Source organism: Heterodontus francisci, chromosome 17 (assembly GCF_036365525.1).
Source record: "Heterodontus francisci isolate sHetFra1 chromosome 17, sHetFra1.hap1, whole genome shotgun sequence".
NCBI lineage: Eukaryota > Metazoa > Chordata > Chondrichthyes > Heterodontiformes > Heterodontidae > Heterodontus > Heterodontus francisci.
The window spans coordinates 84,433,470-84,442,789 of NC_090387.1; the positions used below are offsets into that span (position 1 = coordinate 84,433,470).

The following is a 9,320-nucleotide window of genomic DNA, read 5'->3' on the forward strand; positions in this document are numbered from 1 at the left end:
TCTTCTCAAGCTCCAGTGATGAGGGCTTAGCATCGAACTCATCCATGACAGGAAGTTGCAGGAGTGCATCAAGCACAGACAGGGAGTTCAGTTACGTGGATAGATTGGAGAAGCTCGGGCTTTTCTTCTTAGAGAAAAGAAGGTTGAGAGGAGATTTGCTAAAGGTGTTCAAAATCATGAGGGGACTGGACAGAGTAGATAGAGAGAAATTGTTCTCATTGGTTGAAGGGTTGAGAATGAGAGGAAACCGATTTAAAATGAATGGCAAAAGAACGAACGGTGACATGAGGAAAAACTTTTTTCACAGTGTCATGGAACTGTAATTATTTTTCTCCTCAGATTAAAAAAAGTGTGCTTTAAGACTCTGTTTGAAAACAGTGTGCCTTTAAGACTGAGAACAGGGCGCCAGTTGCACCTGTCCCTAGGCTCAGCAGGAGAGAGAAAGGTCACATGGTAATGTTTCTATTTGACTGTGTGTAAAACTGGCAAAAAACAGTCTGAACCAGCAAACAGTAAAGTGTGCTACTGGAGAAATGAGCTGTCTATTCTCTCTCAGCAGAAATTCTACAAGGAGCTACAGTCCAAGTTAATTACCTCAGGAAAGAAAAAGCCTTTTTTTAAGAGACCATTTTGTATTGCTGAAGGTAACAAAACTCCTTTTCTTTACTTCCAAGCCAGGAAGCTTTTGCTTCAAGATTGAATCTCTCTTGACTGATCGTGTTTTCTGGAATTCACAGGTGGTCTTGATGCCTGCTGCAGCCAAACAGTTTGAATGCCTATCAAAAACAAACTGTTTCATCAAATCCATGTGAAGACTTTGAGAAGCATTTGATTGTTTCTACATTAGACCACCTCACCCATCAGGCACATAACCCACAAAGACTTACTCATTTATTCTTAAGAAACAGTTAATTTTTTTTTTAAACATCACTATTAAAAACTGGTGTATGTGTGTGAATGGGGGAGTTAGGATAGATAAGAAGTTATACGATCTTTAGACATAGGTTTATCTTAATAGTGTTTAAGATTTCATTTTTTAAATAAATAGTTAATTTGTTGTTATCCAAAGATACCTGGTTTGGTCTGTTTTATTCTGGGGGTTACTCAAGTGTTTTATTTGGCTGTTTTCCAGTTGGGTGGGAAAACATTAATAATATTCTGTGACCTGTAGAATGACAGGGCTGAATTGCCATGTGTTGCTCCCACCTCGGTCGGAACAACAGCAAATGTTTAGGATCTGGAATGCACTGCCTGAGAATGAACTATACTGATGTGAAAATGAGACCATACTCTGAACTGTGGCAAATATTGAGAAAAATTGCAGAAGGACATGGACTAACAGGGTGGGCAGATAGGTGGCAAATGCAGTTCGATGTAGAAAAATGTAAAGTGATGGGAATTCGAAGTAAGAATTAAAATAGAAAACGAGGGTTGAGGGAGTTACGGTTATGAAAAGGAACTTAATAAATTAAGACTCTCCTTCATTAGACCAGAGAAGGTTAATGGTTGATCTGATTGAGGCCTTCAAGATTTTGAAGAGTTATAATAAATAGTGATAGCCTACTGATAATTGAAAGGCTACATTTGTACTAAAAGAATTGAATTACCTAATAATTTGGATTAAAATGTAAATAATGTAGGAATATAGTGCCAGATAATTTGAACTGAATAACAGTGAATTCAGAGCAGACTATAGATGGTTTTCCTAGTTCAGCAGATGTCAAGGGTCAAACCATTTAAGATAATCACAAAAAAACACTGAAAGCAGCATTTAAAAAGGCTTAGAGCCTCGACTGCTGAAGGCAAGAGGCCAGAATTGGAGGAATATGTGAACTCAGAGGGTTGAAGCAGTGCAAGAGATTCAAGGTATCGGATGGAGAGTCACCTTGGAGGGATTTGAAAACAAGGATGAGAATTTTTAAAATCAAGGCTTTGCCATACGAGGAGCCAATATAGGTCGTAGAGCACAGGGGTGAAGTATAAACGGGACTTGATGCGATTTAGGATACAGGCAGTAGAATTTTGGATGAGCTCAAGTTTATGGAGGGTGGAAACTGCCATTCACCAAACATTGGGATCTATATTTTGGTAAGCTTTTTATTTATAATGAGTTTGGTAGAATTATTTTTCTAAAAGATTATATATCAAGGAAGAGTTAATCCATTGTGTAATGCAGTGGGAACATAGAAAGAGTTACGGTACAGAAGGAGGCCATTCAGTCCATCGTGTCCATGCTGGTCCAAAAGAGCTATCCAATCTAATCCCACCTTCCAGCTCTTGGTCCGTAGCCTCAAAGGTTACGGCATCTCAAGTGCATAACTATGTGTTTTTCGAATGTGATAAGGATTTCTGCCTCTACCACCTTTCCAGGCAGTGAGTTCCAGACCCCCACCACCCTCCGGATGAAAACATTGCCCCTCAGCTCCCCACTAATCCTCTACCAATTACTTTAAATCTATGCCCCCCCTAATTATTGACCTCTCTGCTAATGGGAATTGGCCCTTCCTATCCACCTAATCTCGGACTGTCATAATTTTATACACCTCAACTAAATCTCCCCTCGTCTCCTCTGTTCCAGCCTATCCAATCTTTCCTCATAGCTAAAATTCTGCATTCCTGGCAACATTTTTCTGTACCCTGTCTAATGTGATCACATCCTTTCTATGATGACCAGAACTGTAGGCAATACTCTAGTTGCAGTCTAACTGGTGTTTTAAACAGTTCTACTGTAACTTCCCTGCTGTTGTATTCTAGGCCTAAGCCAATAAAGGAAAGTATCCCGTATGCCTTCTTGATCACCTTATCTACCCGTCCTGCTACCTTCAAGGATCTGTGGACATACACTCCCAGGTCCCTCTGTTCCTCTACACTTCTCAGTATCCTGTCATTTATTGTGTATTCCCTTGCCTTGTTTGTCCTCCCCAAATGCATCACCTCACACTTCTCTGATTGAATTCCATTTACAAATTTACTGCCCACCTGGCCAGTCCATTGATATCTTCCTGCAATCTACAGCTTATTTCCTCATTAGCAACCACATGGTCAGTTTTCATATCATCTGCAAACTTGTTAATCACACCGCCTTACATTTCAGTCTAAGTGATTGATATATACCACGAACAGCAAGGGCCCCAATACTGAGTTTACGGAACCCCACTGGGAACTGTCTTCCAGTTACAAAAATACCCACGAATCACAGAATTGTTACAGCAGAGGTGGAGGCCATTCAGTCCATCGTGTCTGTGCTGGCTCACTGAAGGAGTAATTTACCTAGTGCCACTCCCCCGCCTTCTCCCCATAATCCTGCACGTTCTTCCTTTTCAGATAAAAATCCAATTCCCTCTTCGATTCCTCGATCGAACCTACCTCCACCACACTCTCAGCCAGTGCATTTCAGATCCTAACCACTCACTGCGTGAACATTTTTTTCCTCATGTTGCCATTGCTTCTTTTGCCAATTACCTTAAATCTGTGCCCTCTTGTTCTCGATCCAATCAACCATAACGTTCTGCTTCCTGCTACTGAGCCAATTTTAAAACCCAACTTTTCATCACCTTATGAGCTATTAATTTACTGATCAGTGTTGCCATGTGGGACCTTGTCAAAAGCCTTGCAGAAACCCATGTAGACTACCTCAAACTACGACCCCTCAACGACCCCTTTGTTACTTCCTCAAAAAATTCAATCAAGTTAGCCATGACCTTCCCGCAACAAATCCATACTGATTGTCCTTAATTAATCCATGCCTAAATGATGATTTATACCATCTCTCAGAATATTTTCCAATAATTTGCCCAGCACTGAGGTTAGGCTGACTGGCCTGTAATTGTTCGGTCTATCCCTTCCTCCCTTTTTAAGCAACAGTACAACGTTAGCAGTCATGCAGTCGCTGGCACAATGCCTGTAGCCAGAGAGGACTGAAAAATGATGGCCAGAGCCCCTGCTATTTCTTCCCATTTCCCAAAGCTTAGCCAACACTTATCTTTCAATTGGCTGTAGGTTAATTGGTCATTCATCTCATTTGCTGTGTGAACTTGCTGTTCACAAACTGGCTACGACTGTAGAGTAAAGGTTTGACAGGGTTAATGCTGAGACAGTGTGAGGAATATCTCCCACTTTGATGATGTAAGAGATACATGTGTAATAGGCTTGGGAGAAGCATCATTAGTAGCAGAAGCCAGACAGACTTACGGAAAATGTATATAGCTTCCACAGTGCGGACTGCGACACCGACCACTCCCTGGTGTGCAGCAAGGTTAGACTCAGACCAAAGAAGTTGCATCATTCCAAGCAGAAGGGCCACTCGCGCATCAACACGAGCAGAATTTCTCACCCACAGCTGTTACAAACATTTCTAAATTCACTTGTAACAGCCCTTCAAAACACTCCCACAGGGGATGCTGAGACCAAGTGGGCCCACATCAGAGACGCCATCTATGAGTCAGCTTTGACCACCTACGGCAAAAGTGCGAAGAGAAATGCAGACTGGTTTCAATCTCATAATGAAGAGCTGGAACCTGTCATAGCCGCTAAGCTCATTGCACTGTTGAACTACAAGAAAGCCCCCAGCGATTTAACATCCGCAGCACTTAAAGCAGCCAGAAGCACTGCACAAAGAACAGCCAGGCGCTGCGCAAACGACTACTGGCAACACCTATGCAGTCATATTCAGCTGGCCTCAGACACGGGAAACATCAGAGGAATGTATGATGGCATGAAGAGAGCTCTTGGGCCAACCATCAAGATCGCCCCCCTCAAATCTAAATCAGGGGACATAATCACTGACCAACGCAAACAAATGGACCGCTGGGTTGAGCACCACCTGGAACTGTACTCCAGGGAGAATGCTGTCACTGAGACTGCCCTCAATGCAGCCCAGCCTCTACCAGTCATGGATGAGCTGGACATACAGCCAACCAAATCAGAACTCAGTGATGCCATTGATTCTCTAGCCAGCGGAAAATCCCCTGGGAAGGACAGCATTACCCCTGAAATAATCAAGAGTGCCAAGCCTGCTATACTCTCAGCACTACATGAACTGCTATGCCTGTGCTGGGATGAGGGAGCAGTACCCCAGGACATGCGCGATGCCAATATCATCACCCTCTATAAAAACAAAGGTGACCGCGGTGACTGCAACAACTACCGTGGAATCTCCCTGCTCAGCATAGTGGGGAAAGTCTTTGCTCGAGTCGCTCTGAACAGGCTCCAGAAGCTGGCCGAGCGCATCTACCCTGAGGCACAGTGTGGCTTTCGTGCAGAGAGATTGACCGTTGACATGCTGTTCTCCCTTCGTCAGATACAGGAGAAATGCCGTGAACAACAGATGCCCCTCTACATTGCTTTTATTGATCTCACCAAAGCCTCTGACCTCGTCAGCAGAGGTGGTCTCTTCAGACTACTGGAAAAGATCGGATGCCCACCGAAGCTACTAAGTATCATCACCTCATTCCATGACAATATGAAAGGCACAATTCAACATGGTGGCTCCTCATCAGAGCCCTTTCCTATCCTGAGTGGCGTGAAACAGGGCTGTGTTCTCGCACCCACACTTTTTGGGATTTTCTTCTCCCTGCTGCATTCACATGTGTTCAAGTCCTCTGAAGAAGGAATTTTCCTCCACACAAGATCAGGGGGCAGGTTGTTCAACCTTGCCCGTCTAAGAGCGAAGTCCAAAGTACGGAAAGTCCTCATCAGGGAACTCCTCTTTGCTGACGATGATGTTTTAACATCTCACACTGAAGAGTGCCTGCAGAGTCTCATCGACAGGTTTGCGGCTGCCTGCAATGAATTTGGCCTAACCATCAACCTCAAGAAAACGAACATCATGGGGCAGGACGTCAGAAATGCTTCATCCATCAATATTGACGACCACACTCTGGAAGTGGTTCAAGAGTTCACCTACCTAGGCTCAACTATCACCAGTAACCTGTCTCTCGATGCAGAAATCAACAAGCGCATGGGTAAGGCTTCCACTGCTATGTCCAGACTGGCCAAGAGAGTGTGGGAAAATGGCGCACTGACACGGAGCACAAAAGTCCAAGTGTATCAGGCCTGTGTCCTCAGTACCTTGCTCTATGGCAGCGAGGCCTGGATAACATATGTCAGCCAAGAGCGACGTCTCAATTCATTCCATCTTCGCTGCCTCTGGAGAATACTTGGCATCAGGTGGCAGGACCGTATCTCCAACACAGAAGTCCTCGAGGCGGCCAACATCCCCAGCTTGTACACACTACTGAGTCAGCGGCGCTTGAGATGGCTTGGCCATGTGAGCCGCATGGAAGATGGCAGGATCCCCAAAGACACATTGTACAGCGAGCTCGCCACTGGTATCAGACCCACCGGCCGTCCATGTCTCCACTTTAAAGACGTCTGCAAACGTGACATGAAATCCTGTGACATTGATCACAAGTCGTGGGAGTCAGTTGCCAGCGTTCGCCAGAGCTGGCGGGCAGCCATAAAGACAGGGCTAAAATGTGGCAAGTCGAAGAGACTTAGTAGTTGGCAGGAAAAAAGACAGAGGCGCAAGGGGAGAGCCAACTGTGCAACAGCCCCGACAAACAAATTTCTCTGCAGCACCTGTGGACGAGCCTGTCACTCTAGAATTGGCCTTTATAGCCACTCCAGGCGCTGCTTCACAAACCACTGACCACCTCCAGGCGCGTATCCATTGTCTCTCGAGATAAGGAGGCCCAAAAGAAAAAGAAAAAGAATATAGTCCCTTTAAATATAATAAATGAGTTACTGTTTAGATTTACCACAACTCCGAGATCTCTAATCCAAGCGTACCTTAGCAGTTAAAATGCACATTATACAACAGCCACCTTTACCTACAATAACAATAGTCACAACAATTCAATGCCAATTCAGGTAGTTGTGAAACCAAAACAGAAATTGATGGAAATACTCAGCAAGTCAATCAGCATCTGTGGAAATGCTGTCTGACCTGCTGAATGTTTCCATGCATTTTCTGTTTTGATTTCAGATTTCCAGCATCCGCAGTATTTTCCTTCTGTATGAATGTCTGTGAAGCTTTAGGGCCAGAAAGGCCTAATATAAATGCAAGTTGCTGCTGTGACCTGCATCCTGCAGAGATTCACATCCATGCTTCAGGCTTGGCACTGATTGATTGACAGGCAATCCGGGCGCGTGCCTGCACCGCAATCACGTGGGCCCGCGGCTCGGTTGCATCAGCCATCTCCTTCCACGTCAAACAGAGGAAGGGGTGGAGCCAGCATCGTGACTGGCATAGTGTTGGACCAATCGCACACCTGCATTTCTAATCCCGATACCGGTTCAGCCAATGGGTGCGGCGTGGAGGCGGGTGTTGTGTTGACTGCTGGTGCTGGCGAGGCGGCCTGGTGTGGCTGAGGAGAATCGAAGCCGGGTTCAGAACTTGGTAATTTTACAGAGATTCATTCAAAGGTTTATTTTACTAATGGTGTAGCTGGACTGTTTCTGGTTCGGTTTCCAGCTTGTGAGTGGCCCCAATCTCAACCGGTCCTGCGGCCCATCTGTTCCAGCAGGGAAAGGCTGTGGCCAGGTGCTGTCTGTGAGAGAGAGAGAGAGTGAGTGTGTCTGTGTGAGAGAGAGAGAGAGAGAGAGAGTGAGTGTGTGTGTGAGAGAGAGAGAGAGAGTGTCTGTGTGAGAGAGAGAGAGAGAGAGTGTCTGTGAGAGAGAGAGAGAGTGTCTGTGTGAGAGAGAGAGAGAGAGAGTGTCTGTGAGAGAGAGAGAGTGTCTGTGAGAGAGAGAGAGAGAGTGTCTGTGAGAGAGAGAGAGAGAGTGTCTGTGAGAGAGAGAGAGAGAGAGTGTCTGTGAGAGAGAGAGAGAGAGTGTCTGTGAGAGAGAGAGAGAGTGTGTCTGTGAGAGAGAGAGTGTGTCTGTGAGAGAGAGAGTGTGTCTGTGAGAGAGAGAGAGAGAGAGTGTCTGTGAGAGAGAGAGAGAGAGAGTGTCTGTGAGAGAGAGAGAGAGTGTCTGTGAGAGAGAGAGAGAGTGTCTGTGAGAGAGAGAGAGAGAGTGTCTGTGAGAGAGAGAGAGAGAGTGTCTGTGAGAGAGAGAGAGAGAGAGAGTCTGTGAGAGAGAGAGAGAGAGAGAGTGTCTGTGAGAGAGAGAGAGAGTGTCTGTGAGAGAGAGAGAGAGAGAGTGTCTGTGAGAGAGAGAGAGAGTGTCTGTGAGAGAGAGAGAGAGAGAGTGTCTGTGAGAGAGAGAGAGAGAGAGTGTCTGTGAGAGAGAGAGAGAGAGAGTGTCTGTGAGAGAGAGAGAGAGAGTGTCTGTGAGAGAGAGAGGTCTGAGAGAGAGAGAGAGTGTCTGTGAGAGAGAGAGAGAGAGAGTGTCTGTGAGAGAGAGAGAGAGAGAGTGTCTGTGAGAGAGAGAGAGAGTGTCTGAGAGAGTGTCTGTGAGAGAGAGAGAGAGAGAGTGTCTGTGAGAGAGAGAGAGAGTGTCTGTGAGAGAGAGAGAGAGTGTCTGTGAGAGAGAGAGAGAGAGAGTGTCTGTGAGAGAGAGAGAGAGAGAGTGTCTGTGAGAGAGAGAGAGAGAGGTGTCTGTGAGAGAGAGAGGGTGAGAGAGAGTGTCTGTGAGAGAGAGAGAGAGAGTGTCTGTGAGAGAGAGGAGAGAGTGTCTGTGAGAGAGAGAGAGTGTCTGTGAGAGAGAGAGAGAGAGTGTCTGTGAGAGAGAGAGAGAGAGAGTGTCTGTGAGAGAGAGAGAGAGAGAGTGTCTGTGAGAGAGAGAGAGAGAGAGTGTCTGTGAGAGAGAGAGAGAGAGAGTGTCTGTGAGAGAGAGAGAGAGAGAGTGTCTGTGAGAGAGAGAGAGAGAGTGTCTGTGAGAGAGAGAGAGAGAGTGTCTGTGAGAGAGAGAGAGAGAGTGTCTGTGAGAGAGAGAGAGAGAGAGTGTCTGTGAGAGAGAGAGAGAGAGAGTGTCTGTGAGAGAGAGAGAGAGAGAGTGTCTGTGAGAGAGAGAGAGAGAGTGTCTGTGAGAGAGAGAGAGAGAGAGTGTCTGTGAGAGAGAGAGAGAGAGTGTCTGTGAGAGAGAGAGAGAGAGTGTCTGTGAGAGAGAGAGAGAGAGTGTCTGTGAGAGAGAGAGAGAGAGTGTCTGTGAGAGAGAGAGAGAGAGAGTGTCTGTGAGAGAGAGAGAGAGAGTGTCTGTGAGAGAGAGAGAGAGAGAGAGAGTGTCTGTGAGAGAGAGAGAGAGAGAGTGTCTGTGAGAGAGAGAGAGAGAGTGTCTGTGAGAGAGAGAGAGAGTGTCTGTGAGAGAGAGAGAGAGAGAGAGTGTCTGTGTGAGAGAGAGAGAGAGTGTCTGTGAGAGAGAGAGAGAGTGTCTGTGAG

The 9,320-nt window shown here is 45.9% G+C and overlaps 1 protein-coding gene across 1 annotated transcript in view; it reads left to right on the forward strand.

Annotated features, from left to right (window-relative positions):
- The first annotated feature begins 7,313 nt into the window (after positions 1–7,313).
- aars1 (alanyl-tRNA synthetase 1) overlaps positions 7,314–9,320 on the forward strand; it is a 61,591-nt gene continuing 59,584 nt past the window's right edge. Inside the window, exon 1 of the mRNA XM_068049803.1 lies at positions 7,314–7,399. The gene's annotated coding sequence lies outside the window, so the exon portion shown is untranslated. The remainder of the gene's footprint in view (positions 7,400–9,320) is intronic.